Raw genomic sequence first — 14,576 nt, 5'->3', positions numbered from 1 at the left:
TTTCTAATCCACTTTCTATTAAACCAAACAATCAAAACAATCCCTTCACTTTCCACTCCCTTTCCTTCCTCATACCATCTTTCCTTTCACTATCTTTCCTCTTACTTTCTCTTGTCATCCAAACATAGCATTAGTGGTTGAGACGTTTTGAATAAGATCATGTCAAGTAACAGAAATCTATGAATAGAAAACTAACACTCAACATTCAATAATAAATTATTTTAAGAAAACAAAAAACACATTTTCCTAAGATATTTTTTTTTAAAGAAAAGTTTAGATCGAGAGAGGAACACTCCCATACAATAATAAGTTGCGAAATTTTACAACGAGATTAATGAATAATATACCGATAAGAGAACTTCAAATTTAAATCTAAGCTATACAAAGTGCGAACGATTGTTTAATCATATGCAACCACTCCAATTGATCATTTTTTTCTTCCTAAAACACTATAACTTACTAAAATGTTTTCTAAATTATATTTCTATAAGCGGAAGCATCTAAGACACATACAATATTTTTTTATAAGAAGAAACTTATTGCATTTCATTCATAATAATAGTAGAGATACAAGATGGAATCCTAATATGAATATGGAAACTAGCATGACGCAAAGCCACCCTAGCAAAAGTATGAGCGACTTCGTTGGCTGGTCTCCGAATAAACCTAACATCAGAGGTTACTAAATCAGAAGCTAACAGACGTCTACAATCATTAATTACTGCGCTAAAATTAGATACGCCACTTTTACTACCATAAAGACTATCCACCACAGTTTTGGAATCAAGCTCAAAGTCCACAATACCCAGCTGCAGATCACGAACCCAATACATTGTTGATAATAAACCTAAGGCCTCACCCAAATCCACATCAATGAGAGGAGTCATCCATTCAGTTTTGGCTAAAACAAAATGACCTTCATCATCTCGGATACACACACCAATGTCAACCCGGTTCAAAGCTTTAGAAAAGAAGACACATACAATATAATTAGTTTAAAAGATAATCATTATTTAAAGATGTTACTGAAGCTTTTAATAGTAAGCTTTATTCAAATGTTAAAACAAGGGTCGTACAATCAAATTGACTATGAATTGGAATATTTTCCATTCATATTTTGAGATCAACACTAGTGATTAAGTAAGTCAAATTTTTCCATACCAAAATTTTCCATATATATACGATGATAAAGATTAATGAGAGTCCACAGTCTTTAATCCCATCTAGAGACAAGTAATTTCTTTCTCCTATGTTTGCTTAGATAAACTATAAATGATCTTTGAAATGAGCAGTTTCTCTTACTCAAAATACTACCTATAATCATGTATACCACAACGATAAAAAGTACAGAGCAGTGAAAATTAACAATATAATTTGTTCTCATGGAAATCATTCACTCAAAATCAAATTTGATAAAAGTTGTCATTCAAATCTTACATTGGATTAGAACTAAGATTATGAAATAAACAACACGTGTTTTTCAATTTGAAATTTAATAAGTTATTCAATTCTCAACACATCAATCACAAGAAAAAAAGTTGGGTTCCTGATTTTGAATTAAGGACATATTTAGTTGAAGCTAATAAGAGTTGGTCAAAGCTTGTGAGGATTTAGTCACATAAAAATGAGAAACAAACAAAAGATACAAACAAAAAGCATCAATTACCATATTTCAACAAAATACCAAAACTAGAAAGAAAGAAAGAAAAAAAAATCAAAGACCGGACATGTGAAATCACACCAAGTGGTACTTTAGTTGCATTAAAATCTTCATTGTTTTGTTCATTAGGAATCTCAACTTTAGCATATCCATCTTCAGAATTTGAGGCCTAACAATCCTTATCTCCACAACATAGTAATGAATAGAACTTCCTTTCCCCGACAATGTGCTTCCATGAGCACTGGTTCCAATCATTCCACCTATTATTAAACCATACCAATATGGTGCAAAACCAAACCATTTTTTCAAGCCTCATCGATAATTAATTTTCTTCAATGTCACACCACTTTCCAATGTTACTGTTTTTTCTTCCACATCAATCTTTAAAATTTTGTAGAGATATTTTGTGCTTTATTAGTAAACCATTTGAATCATCATGACATACCAATTTTGGTATGCTGTGTGAATAACAGGTTGCAACTTTGACTTTGGTTTTTTTTTTTCCTACTTGCTGATACAACCATTGAAACCAGTTCTTGTTCAGAAGTTGGATACAAAGCTTGAGAAGCTTGGCATATATTTCTATCAGGGAACATTCCATAGGAATTTGTGATGGTGCAAGTTGTGTTTTCTGCATTAGAACATTTGATTGTGTTTTCTAATGCACAAAAAACAACATGCACGATGAAAAATTCTTATGGAATGTTCCTTGATAGAACTATATGCCAAGCTTCTCAAGCTTTGTTTCCAACTTCTGAACAAGAACTGGTTTCAATGGTTGCACCAGCAAGTAGGGAAAAAAAAGTCAAAGTTGCAACCCGTTATTCAAACAGCATACCAAAATTGGTATGTCCTGAAGATTCAAATGGTTTACTAATAAGCACAAAATATCTCAACAAAATCTTGAAGATTTATGTGGAAGAAAAAACAGAAACATTGGAAAGTGGTGTGACATTGAAGCAAATGATCAACGAGGCTTCAAAAAAATGGTATGGTTTAACAATAGGTGGAATGATTGGAACTGGTGCTCATGGAAGCACATTGTGGGGGAAAGGATGTTCTGTTCATGACTATGTTGTGGAGATAAGGATTGTCAGGCCTTCAAATTCTGCAGATGGATATGCTAAAGTTGAGATTCTTAATGAACAAAACAATGAAGATTTTAATGCAGCTAAAGTATCACTTGGTGTGCTTGGTGTAATTTCACAGGTATGGTCTAATTTTTTTTTCCCTTTCTTTCTAGTTTTGGTATATTGTTGAAATATGGTAATTGATGCTTTTTGTTTGTATCTTTTGTTTGTTTCTCTTTTTTATGTGACTGAATTTGAATCCTCACAAGCTTTGATGAACTCTTATTAGCTTTAACCAAATTTGTCCTTAATTCAAAATCAATAACCCAACTTTTTTTCTTGTGATTGATGTGTTGAGAATTGAATAACTTATCAAATTTAGAATTGAAAAACATGTGTATTACGTATATCACATGTTGTTTCTTTTACCAGAATATTTGATTATGCTGCAGAATAGGTTATTGTTGCAAGAAATCCATTCCCAACGAGCAATAGCACAAAATGAACACATATCAGCTAAACAAGTCCTTTCAAAGTTGCAAAATTCAACACACACTGAACTTCAGAACTTTAGAATCGGGAATCTAGCTTCAGCGACATCTTAATCAGATTAAACAAACACTAAACTTTGGAGTACTAGAATCAAACCGAACAGAAACTAAAATCTAAGTTAATAAGAACATCAAAATAGGAACTGAAGAAGACTGAAATTGAAGTACGATCGAACTCAATCACCAATGAAATCAAATGGAAACCTTGACAGAAAACGAGAGTTGGGATTCAGGGTTCATCGATTTGGGCAGGACTTAGTTTTGCTTTTGGTTACGGGTATCCAACAAATTGCATATGGATATCCAAGTAGTGCAAAATATGGGCCAGTTGAAAACCCAACATATTTTATCAGATTTTTTTTATAATAACCGGAGTTTGATGACAACAATCAAACTGTGGTGTCTGAGATAACTTCTGATTATGATTGCAAAATATGTGCTTAGCCTGCAATCTCCTTTGTTTTATATTATGCAAAAGCTAAATTTGGTTTCTATGGTTCTTTTATCCTTAGGAATGTGAATGTGAAAGTATACTACTTTTGCCTGAATTAGTATAGCATAGTAGACATTCTCAGCATTCTTCTAAATCTAAATCAGAAATAAAAGTAACGAAACTAAACCCCGAATGTGGATACTCATATTTAATACACTGACAAATAATTTAAAAAGCCCTGAAAACTTGTTTCTGTTGTCCAAAACTAAATGTCTCAATCAAACACTATTACTAATATTGAAATTATATTATTGAAAACTCAAAACTTATTTAAAGGTAAATGCATGCTTGGATAGAGTCGAGAAGTTCACAAACATGGCTGGATGATGTTCTGTAGAACCAATAAAAATAGAGATAATTTTCGACCCTAGAGTGTAGGAAACATCATATCATTAGAAGCGTATTTATCGCAGAATAATTTTCATCAATAAAAAACATCAGACAAACAAGCATAGCAAAAAGAGAAACTGATACATTATAGATCATTTCCTGAATAATTAAATTTGAACCAAAACTATCCTCCTGTCTATGAAAAATACATTGGATTAAAATTAAATGGGTAAAATGGGATGTTTGAGCAAGAAAACTTGTGATTGTGATGGCCTAAGGAAATACCGAGTAATAATGAATTCAAAGGAATAAAAGAATTGAATTCAAGACTAAAACAATAACATTTTTATTCACTTAATCAATTATAATGAAGACAATATATATAAAGGAATATAAATCCAAACAAGTAAACCATAAGAAAAGGAACTTACTTTCAAAGAACTGAAACTAAGCTTTCAACGTAAACCTTGGCGGAACTCCAGCATATAAAATTTTTAGTTCTGATATTGGTAATAGTACTACTTGTAGTAATTTTTGTTCACTCTACTCTATTTTCTTTCCAATTATAGAGAATTGCTTCTGATTCTAGATTGCTCTTAAGTACCAGCGTTTTAGCATCCTCAGAGATAAGCACCGACACCATTTGATGCTTTCTCTCATCATAACTAAACTCTTCGACACCAAAGTAGTCATAATCTATTTGAAGATTTTCATAACTTATTTTAAGAAATTGAGTCCAAGAGTCGTCATTCCCTAATTCCTTCATCTGCCATAAAAGAAAATCGGTTTCCTTGTAAAAATAAGAACAACAAAGGAAGCCCCCCAACACACTTACAACTGGCGTTGTAGGTGGCATTTCATCAAAATCATGAGGTAGCCGGTATTGATTGTATGTCTCAGTGCTCAAATCAAGGGAAACAATAACAAATTGTTCAACAGCGACATCCTTCAAATTGAAATGAAAATGATTGTGAATAGCCAACCAGTTAAGAGTACTAGACAAATACACGGCATGATTCACATCTTTTTCTCCAAAGTAGAAATGAAGAGGAACAATGGGAAAACTTTGAATCTCTCTCCAAACATTATCACCCAAACTTAGAATTCTCACATCGCTTGTGAGTTGACGATGATAGTAACCGGACGCCACAACCTTATAAGTGCCAGTAGAAATATCACAACCAATATTAAAATTGTAACAGCCGAGAAACGGGAAAGGGTGTGGTCTGGGAAATGGCTGTGAAAACGGCGAAAATAGCCAAAACTTGGAGAAATTGTCATTGTTGCTGGGTTCCATAAACGCAAATATCCAAATTGAGAATCAACACCAGCCAAAAGAATCAATCCATCGCAGGTACCAATCATGCAAGAACATTGTTTATCACTCAAATGATAGTAAGGATCCATGGAGAGCGTGAACGGAGGGTTCTCAATTAAACGGTTTAACGAGTAAGGAACGACACTGTAACCCATCTCCAATTCACGATTATATACGTCATTGATGGGGATTGTTGGGACGTGCAGAGTGACTAGTGTGAAGAGTGGATTTCTTGTTGACGATCGATTGAGGTGTAATTTCACAAAGGTGGGATCAGAGATTATGGTTTTCCAAGACTTGCTAACACATTTGAATCGAACAAGAGATTTGACGGGAAGGAAGGAAAGTAACTCTGCGATGAGATCGTTGGGAAGGACCGTCGGCATTGTGTGCACGCATTAGGGTGGTGGCATGGTTAAGTGCAAATGAATCGGTTTGGACAGTAAGGAAGCCTAATCCGCAGCTATTTATCTTGACATTTTTTTGGTGGTTAATACCCGTCTTAATTAGGAAGAAACTTCTGAAATTACGTTTTTTTTAAGCTAGTAATTAATATCCTTGAAGGCTATGCCCCTTGACAATCATAATCACAACAAGATTTTTGTTTTGACACAAAACAAACGACATCCATTCATTAAAATTGATAGAGTACATCGATGCAATACTAATTCGCTAAAAACAAAAAGGATGAATTTGTGAACAAACTCACAACATCCATGTTAATAGCATAAAACGACAAAGTACATAAGCCTACAAATATGACTATATTAAAATCACCGGAATAGTCATGCCTCCGGATCTGCAACGTTGATGACGCCAAAGTCATTGGTTGGATCTGCACTGGATCGAAGCTGATCTGACAATCTGAATCGAACAAACACCTGAACAAGAGGAAAAGACAAACAACGTCGCACAAAAACGACAAACAAAACAGCGTCGCACTAAGACGACGAAATCACAAAAGGAAAAACTAATTCGATGTGAAAATCACTTATTTAAATAGAAGATAAGGAGAAAAACGATTTAGAGGGATGATTTGGGGTCAAAAACTAACCCTAAACCACCCCTCTTTGGTGGATTAAGGAGAAGAAATTAGGGTTCAGCCGACGGCTCACAGAAGGAGAGGGGGGGAGAGAGTTGTTGAGAATAGATTCTCATCAACTAACCATATAATGCTTGCAATAATGCTTAAATAAATCGGTAGACATTTGGGAGTTGTTATATATCACAAGAAAATATCCAGCGAATGTTTAACAAATTGCAAAATTACTTGGATAACAAAAAAAAATTGCTTCCACTTTTTAAAAAAATACTCCCACTTGCCAACACGGCGGTAAGCAACAATAGAGTTATGAACAAGGTTGCCAAAATTGGGATTTTGCTTCTGACCGAGAGTAGCAAAAATGAAAATCGTACAATCGCAATCGAAATCGAAAGATTTTTCTCAACTGTTTTTGTGGAATCGATATAGGATAGCAAAATCGAAAATCATAAAATCTCAATCAAAATCGATGGATTCTACCAAAACAATAATAATGCTAAATATATATTATAAATTGCATATCAGTATAAAAAAATATTTATACTAAATGACTCAAACCCTATATACAAAATATTTTTTAGTAGTCAGAATAATGCTAAACAACCTAACAAAATACAAAAAACTTGATCATAAAGTGAGTGAAACCTTGACGAAGCTGATTGAAGACAAAATCGAAACAAACAGTGATGATTGAAGACTCAATGGAAGGAAACAATTTGGTTAGGTATAGTCCACTTCGAATGGAACGAAGCAATCGTATAGTGAAGCAGCACTAGTGGTGAAAGAGTGGAAACAAATAACATTGGTTTGAGTTAATTTATAGACTTGGATAAACCGGGTAAATAGATGAACCAAGTAAAAATTGACTCGTATGAAAAAATTCACATTATCCTTCAAAATTATGTAAAAACCTGTGATGTTACAGGGATTTTACGATTTTGTGCGAATCCGATGCGATTTTACTAGGATTTTGTTTGTTTAAATAATATTTTTGGATTCTACAATGGATCTGGGTCGATGACGGTGTTGGAACATTTTTTTAACACTTTATATTTGTTGTTGCATCTGTCGAACACTTGAAATTATTTCTCCTAAAATTCAAATTTGAACGCACAAAAATAATTTTGTTAATTAAAATATTTGGGATGAGTCACAGACTATGTTGCTCTCTTTAAAATATTTTGCGCCTCTACCTCAACGGTGCAACATTTCTTTCCTGACTCGTCGTCATCAGGATAAAACAACCCTCCAAACTTGAGTATGAGTACTCTTTGCATAAAGAGAACTCACATAAACAACACCCCACATTACTAGTTACTACTAAGGGCCCGCTTTTACCAGTAAAAAAAAAAAAAACTAAGGGCTCGAAAAGTAATTTTGACATAAAATAATTTAGAGATTATATTTTAGAGATTTTATGAAAAATCAGAATCTATTTTTGCGTTTGTTTACCGTAATAAAAATCATTTTTTTAAACAAATAATCTAGCTTGTTTGGATACAACTATATAAAAGGGATTTTTTGTTACAAAATTAGTTCAATCTTTTAAACAATATTTTCTTAGTTCAATCTTTTAAACAATATTTTCTCTCTCCTCTAAAAAAAATCATTTGAAGTTGTTTTTAGATTTTTATTTTAGATTATGATTTTTTTTTAAAAACTGTAACAAACGGATGTAAAACTATTAAAAGTGTTTATTTTTCTAAAATAATTGATTTTTTCTTAAAAAAAAACTATAACAAACTGGCTTCAAAACTCGGTATTATTTTTCATGAAGAACTTTTTTTTTTGACAAAATTCATGAAGAACTTTTTTAATTTTATTTTCTTTTGTGTGTTTGTTATTAATACTGGTCCCATTCAAAAAAAATAAATTAATACACCAATGTTATTTAAAGCCTAAAACTTAGAGAAAAGAAAAACGGTTCAAAAGCTATGAAGGCAACGTTGCCATCAGCTACTAATGAATTAAAATTCATTAGTCTTAAACGGTAAAGTCAAGGAGCCATTGAAAGGAATTAAAACGTACCAAATATACTACAATGAAGATAATTAGGTGATGGATCAATGTAATAATGTTCTGAGTAAATACTTTAAAATCGTACAATATATATGAGCTTAACTCAGTAGGGATGTTGCATATTACATGTAGGGCTGGGGTTCGAATCCTGGACACCCCACTTCTTCACATTTAAATTGTGTGAGCTTTATATACTACGCTACTTGACAAAAAAAGACTAATTTTATTTATTTATTAAATGTTTAATAAAATCATCAACATAAGGTCAGTAAAGTTATAAAATCATGTAATTTGGAATTTAAGTCGCCATTTTGACAACAATGGGTTGCCAAAATTTGAGCGCAGCGGGTAATGTAAATTTTATTTATTTAATTTAATAGAGTTAATTAAATAACATTTTGATTTATTATTGATGGCGAGACATTTTACTTGGAAATAATATGTCGTTGTTGGTAAGTAATGATATTTTATAGCGGTAAGGGTAAATGTCAAATTACTTAAAGTTAATAAGACGAGACTTTAATGGTGTAAATAGTGTAGTTACATTGTAAGTCTAAAACATGAATTAGTTAAAGGAGAATAAGACTTATGAAGGGAATTATAGAGTGATAATATGAAGACAGGATCTTAAAATGTAAAGAATTTTTAATTGTTAAAATGTAAGACGTCATAAGTAATGATAACGGTGAAGTAAGGACTTGAGCTAAGGACGAATAATAAGGTAATGCTAATAGAATGAAATACGCAGTAAATGAGAAACTGATACATTATTGAACACTTCCTGAGTAACTAATTTTGAGTCAAACTATCCTCATTTTTTTTTTGGCAGGTCATGACTAAACTCTTTGCCACTAAAGTAAGGAATTTGAAAATTTTGATGTTTGATTTTAAGAAACTGAGTCCAAGAGTCTTCAAGTTCAACCCCTAATTCCTTCATTTCGCATATAATAAAATCGGTTTCCTTGTACAATTGGCGCAATAGGTGGCAGGTCATAAAAATCACGAGGAAGCCGGTATTGGTCGTATGTCTCGGTGCCCAAATTGAGTGAAACAATAAAATTGGTCAACAATGACATCCTTCAAATAAAAAATATTGTGAACAGCCAACCAGTTAAGAGTGCTACTCATATACACAGCAGCACCCTCATGTTTTCCTCCGAAGGAGAAATGAAGAGGAACAACTGGGAAACTTTGAATCTCTCTCCAAACATTATCACCAAAACTGAGAATTCTCGCAGAATTGTTAGTGTACGCCACTATCTTATTAATGCCAGTAGAACTATCATAACCAAAGGTGAAAGTTCAATGGCCAAGAAACGGGAAAGGGTGTGCTGCACCGCTGGGAAAACAGCGAAAATTCCCAAAATTTGGAGATATTGTCCTTGTGGCTAGGTTCCACAAAAGAAAATATCCAAATTGAGAATCACCGCCAACCAAAGGAATCAATCAATTGCAGGTATCAATCATGTCAGAGCATTCTTTATCATTCGAATGATAGTAAGGATTGATAGAGGGTGTGAACGGCGGGTTCTCAATTAAATGGTTTAACGAGTGAGGAAAGACACTGAAATCACAACTTATATCTTGATACCTGCAACAAAGAAAGAAAAAAAGAAGTTCTTGCAGAAGAGTAATGTTACATGGAAAGTCTTAACACAATCTTCATAGAAACCAAATGCTCACTATTGATTTTTCTTTCTTTCCTAAACATCAAAAGGTTCTCCCTTTTGTTTTCTCCCATTCATGATTCATCATAACTTGTAGTAGCATCTGTTGAAGTAGTTGTGCCGCCAAAGCTTGTATCATCCTGCATATAGCCACACTTCTATCTATATTATAATATCTTAAAAAGATATTTTGCACAGAATCATATAATACCACAAGGATAAAATAAACATATTATTTGTTCTCAGGGAAACCATTCTCTTATTTGGTAAAAGTTGTCATTCAGGTCTGATATTGAGTTAGACGTAAGATTATGAATTAAACAACCGACATGTTTCTAAGTTTCTACGCAAGGTCACCATCATATATTTCAAAGAATCAGTTATCAGTGTATTCAGTCTATAATATGCATGTACTAGTAAAAACCAATAGGAGCAGCTGCAAAACAAAGATATATAAGGGTTAAGCAGGTTGGCTCAGCCCATTTTTTATAGCCTTTTTCTGTGAACCATTGATGAATAAAGTTCATCTCTTTATAACTGATGCAATCAGACCCTTCTAACTTTGCTGTTTGAACTGATGCAATTATACCATTTTTCGACTTTGTGGTCTTATAACAATACATATTGATTATGAAATCATGTATTGGATATATTACCAAATTCAGCCATTAATTAAGCTAATTGTATATATACATCTTGAACTATTATGCAGTCTAACATTCAAGCCATATGCATGGTTAACATAGTTGCATAAAAAGTTAAAATGAAGCATATATCCTCTTAAGCGAAAAAAGAAATACTTAATTAACCAGTAAATTAACTTCAAAATAACTTCAGGACAGGAAAACAAACCAACTAAGATATTGGACGGAGTAAGACCAAAAAAATGGTAGTATTGGACAGCACCCACATATCAGCCAAACAAACCCTTTCAAAGTTGCAAAATCCAACACACACTATACTTATCGTAAGTAAATCCCAAACCCAAAGACTCGCCACAAAATCCAACAAAAACTGAAATTTAGAACCAGCATCTAGCTTCAGCAACGTGGTAATCAAATTGAACGAACACTGAAATCTAAATGAAGAGGAACACTGAAATTGGAACTGAAGAACACTGAAATTGGATGAAATTGAAGTGTGGTCGAACTTGATCGCCAATAAAATCAAATAGAAATAGCAAATCTTGAGAGCGAACTGGAATTTAGGGTTCATCGATTTGGGATTTTGAGAATGTGAGATGTGGTGACGAAATGAACAAGAGCAGGACATTAATTTTGCTTTTTGTTATGGGTAACAAATTTGATTTGGCAAAGATACATTATAGAACACTTCCGGAATAACTAAGTTTAAACAAAACTATTCTCTTGATGAAAAATACATTGTATTAATACTTAATGAGTAAAGTGGGATGTTTGAGCAAGCAAACTTCTTAATGTGGTGGCCTAAAGAAGTACCTAGTGATAATGAGTTGAAAATAATAAAAGAATTGAGTTCAAAAGACTAAAAGAAATAACACTTTTGTTGAGAAAATAGGAAAGAATAGGAGAGAAATGTCTCCTCCAAAGGGTTTCACATTTTTCAATAAAGTCACTAATTTGTGAACTGATCGTTAAAAAATACAATAAATCTTAGCAATCACAAAAATGACTATTCACTCAATCTATTAAAATGATAAAACATATAGCAATGAACATAGATTCAAACAAGTAAACCATAAAAGAGGAACATACTCTCAAAAAATTGAAACTAAGCTTTCAACGTAAACCTTGGCCGAGCACCACAGTATAGAATTACTACTATTATCGGTAAGAGTACTACTTGTTGTAACCTTTGTTCGCTCCACTCTATTTTCTCTCCAATTGTAGAGAATTGGATGGGATTCTTGGCTGGTCTTAAGTACCAGTGTATCAGTCTCTTCGGAAAGAAGAAGCGGCACCAATTGAAAATGATACTTTATCTTGTCATGGATAAACTCTTCGTCACTAAAGTAGTCATGATTTATTTGAAGATTTTGATACCTTATTTTAAGAAATTGAGTCCAAGATTCATCATTCCCTAATTCCTTCATCTGCCATATAAGAAAATCGGTTTCCTTGTAAAAATAGGAACAACAAAGGAAGCCCCCCAACACAGCAACAATTGGCAGAGCAGGTGGCATTTCATCAAAATCACGAGGCAGACGGTACTGATTGTATGTCTCAGTTCCCAAATCGAGTGAAACAATAACAAACTGCTCAACTTTAAGATTCTTAACATCATAGTCAAAGTCATTGTGAATAGCCAACCAATTAAGAGTGCTACTCAAATACACAGCATTATGCACATCATTTTCACCAAAGTACGAATGGACAGGAACAACAGGGAAATTTTGAATCTCTTTCCAAACATAATCTCCAAAACTCCAAATTTTTACATTGATATTCAGTTGTTGTCGACGTGGATTGTAATTGGACGCCACTATCTTATAAGTGTCAGTAGAATTATCAAGACCAAAGGTGACGTTGTAATGGCCAAGAAACGGGAAAGGGTGGGCTGCATGGCTGTGAAAACGGCGAAAATACCCAAAATTTGGAGACATCGTTCTTGTGGCTGGGTTCCATACCCGAAAATATCCAAATAGAGAATCACCGCCAGTCAAAAGAATCAATCCATTGCAGGTACCGAATATATAAGAGCATTCTTTACCGGTCAAACGATAGTACGGATCGACAGAAAGGGTGAATGACGGGTTTTGAATTAAACGGTTTAACAAGGAACGACACTGTAGCCCATCTCCAATTCACGGTTATATACGTCATTGATGGGGATTGTTGGGACGTGCAGAGTGACTAGTGTGAAGAGTGGATTTCGTGTTGACGATCGATTGAGGTGTAATTTCACAAAGGTGGGATTAGAAATTAGAGTTTTCCAAGACTTCCTAACACATTTGAATCGAACAAGAGATTTCACGGGAAGGAAGGATAGTAACTCTGGGATGAGATCGTCCGGAAGGACCACCGGCATCACCGGAGTCATGATTGTACACGCAGTGGGGGGTGGCGACCCCTGAGGATGAAACCTAAATAGGTCAGATGCATATGAATCGGTTTGGACAGTAAGGAAGCCTAATCCTCAGCTAATTTATTCGACTTTCTCAAGTGTCGTTTTAGGGTAAAATTTTTCTTTCCTATTTAAGGGTCGTTTTGGTATTTTAAGGATACGATTTATTCGACTTTCTCAAGTGTCGTTTTAGGGTAAAATTTTTCTTTCCTATTTAAGTGTCGTTTTGGTATTTTAAGGATACGATTTGTCAATTATACCCTTTGTCAATTACTCGTATCTTTTTCTTTGTTTGGTTACTCTTGTCTTTTTCAATAAAACTAATTAATACTATATATTTGGAAAACTAAAGTTTGTTTTTTAAACAAAGTTTGTTTGTTTTTTTTAAAAAACAAAATTTGTTTCTTGTTATCTTCATGTTTAAACAAAATTTTGTTACATATAACAATGATTTTATGACGAGTTAAAATTCTATAAATAAGATGAATAATTGTTAAAAATTTCAAGTGCAAAGTAAAAGAACAAATTTGAGAGAAAAACAAATAAAAACTCCATGAATGTTCAAAAGGAAGAAAGAGTGGAAGACTTGTTGGAACTGCTGATGGAAGGTGAAGATGAAGCCATAGTTGAAGCCTTAATTTTGATTAAAGGAGTTGGAGGAAAGTTAATTTTTTCTTAGCTTTTGATTAATGCGAAGTTGGAATAATTTTTATATTGACTTAAATTAATTAAAGAGATGTGCATAATATTTAGAAAATTGACAATTGTTTGTTATGAGAGAGTGTGTACAAAAAAAAAAAATTTTTTGGAGAAAAAAATAGTAACCAACAAATGTTTGTTACGATCTTAAAAAAAAAATTGTTACAAAAAAATATAACATATTAAATTTATTGGAAATATAAAGTGTGTGTCAAAAAATAGGAATATATTGGTGGATTAAATTGAGGGTATAATAGAAAGAAAATGTGAAAAAATACACTTTGATATTTTAGTGTTAATTTTCTAAAACGACACTTAAAAAGGAACGGAGGGAGTACATGTATTAGAGACACACAACCTATTTCTTTCTTTTAGGTTGTGTTTGACAAGGTCAAATGACCAAATTATAATGGATAGTCATAGTTCATTGAAGATAAATCCATATAATCATATTAGATATATGTTTGATAACCAATATTCTTACTCTAGGGAGCTTCCATAGTTCATTTTACATTTTATCCAAATTCGATTAGGGAGCTTCCATCCAATTTGATCTGATCTACGATGTTTCTACACGTGAGGATAAGCTTGACCAGCCTTGTTAACATCCTCCAGAAGATTGCAGACCTGAGATGCAACAGATTTAGCATTGAACTTTTTTCCATAGAAGACATGTTGGTTCCTA

General features: G+C 33.1%; 4 pseudogenes; 1 reads left to right on the top strand and 3 right to left on the bottom strand.

Annotated features, from left to right (window-relative positions):
- The first annotated feature begins 2,344 nt into the window (after positions 1-2,344).
- Positions 2,345-3,335, top strand: LOC146898291 (putative L-gulonolactone oxidase 4 pseudogene; annotated as a pseudogene).
- A 1,202-nt stretch (positions 3,336-4,537) lies between these two features.
- On the bottom strand, positions 4,538-5,811 carry LOC146898290 (F-box/kelch-repeat protein At3g23880-like; annotated as a pseudogene).
- A 3,483-nt stretch (positions 5,812-9,294) lies between these two features.
- Positions 9,295-10,296, bottom strand: LOC146898289 (uncharacterized; annotated as a pseudogene).
- Positions 10,297-11,811: 1,515 nt separating this feature from the next.
- Positions 11,812-13,168, bottom strand: LOC146898288 (F-box/kelch-repeat protein At3g23880-like; annotated as a pseudogene).
- Positions 13,169-14,576: the final 1,408 nt, after the last annotated feature.

The sequence above is a fragment of the Medicago sativa genome, chromosome 8, assembly GCF_051527215.1.
Source record: "Medicago sativa cultivar Bolivia chromosome 8, Bolivia_mono, whole genome shotgun sequence".
Taxonomy (NCBI): Eukaryota; Viridiplantae; Streptophyta; class Magnoliopsida; order Fabales; family Fabaceae; genus Medicago; species Medicago sativa.
The sequence above is the reverse complement of the archived record's forward strand: the minus strand, read 5'-3'. Positions and strand labels throughout refer to the sequence as shown.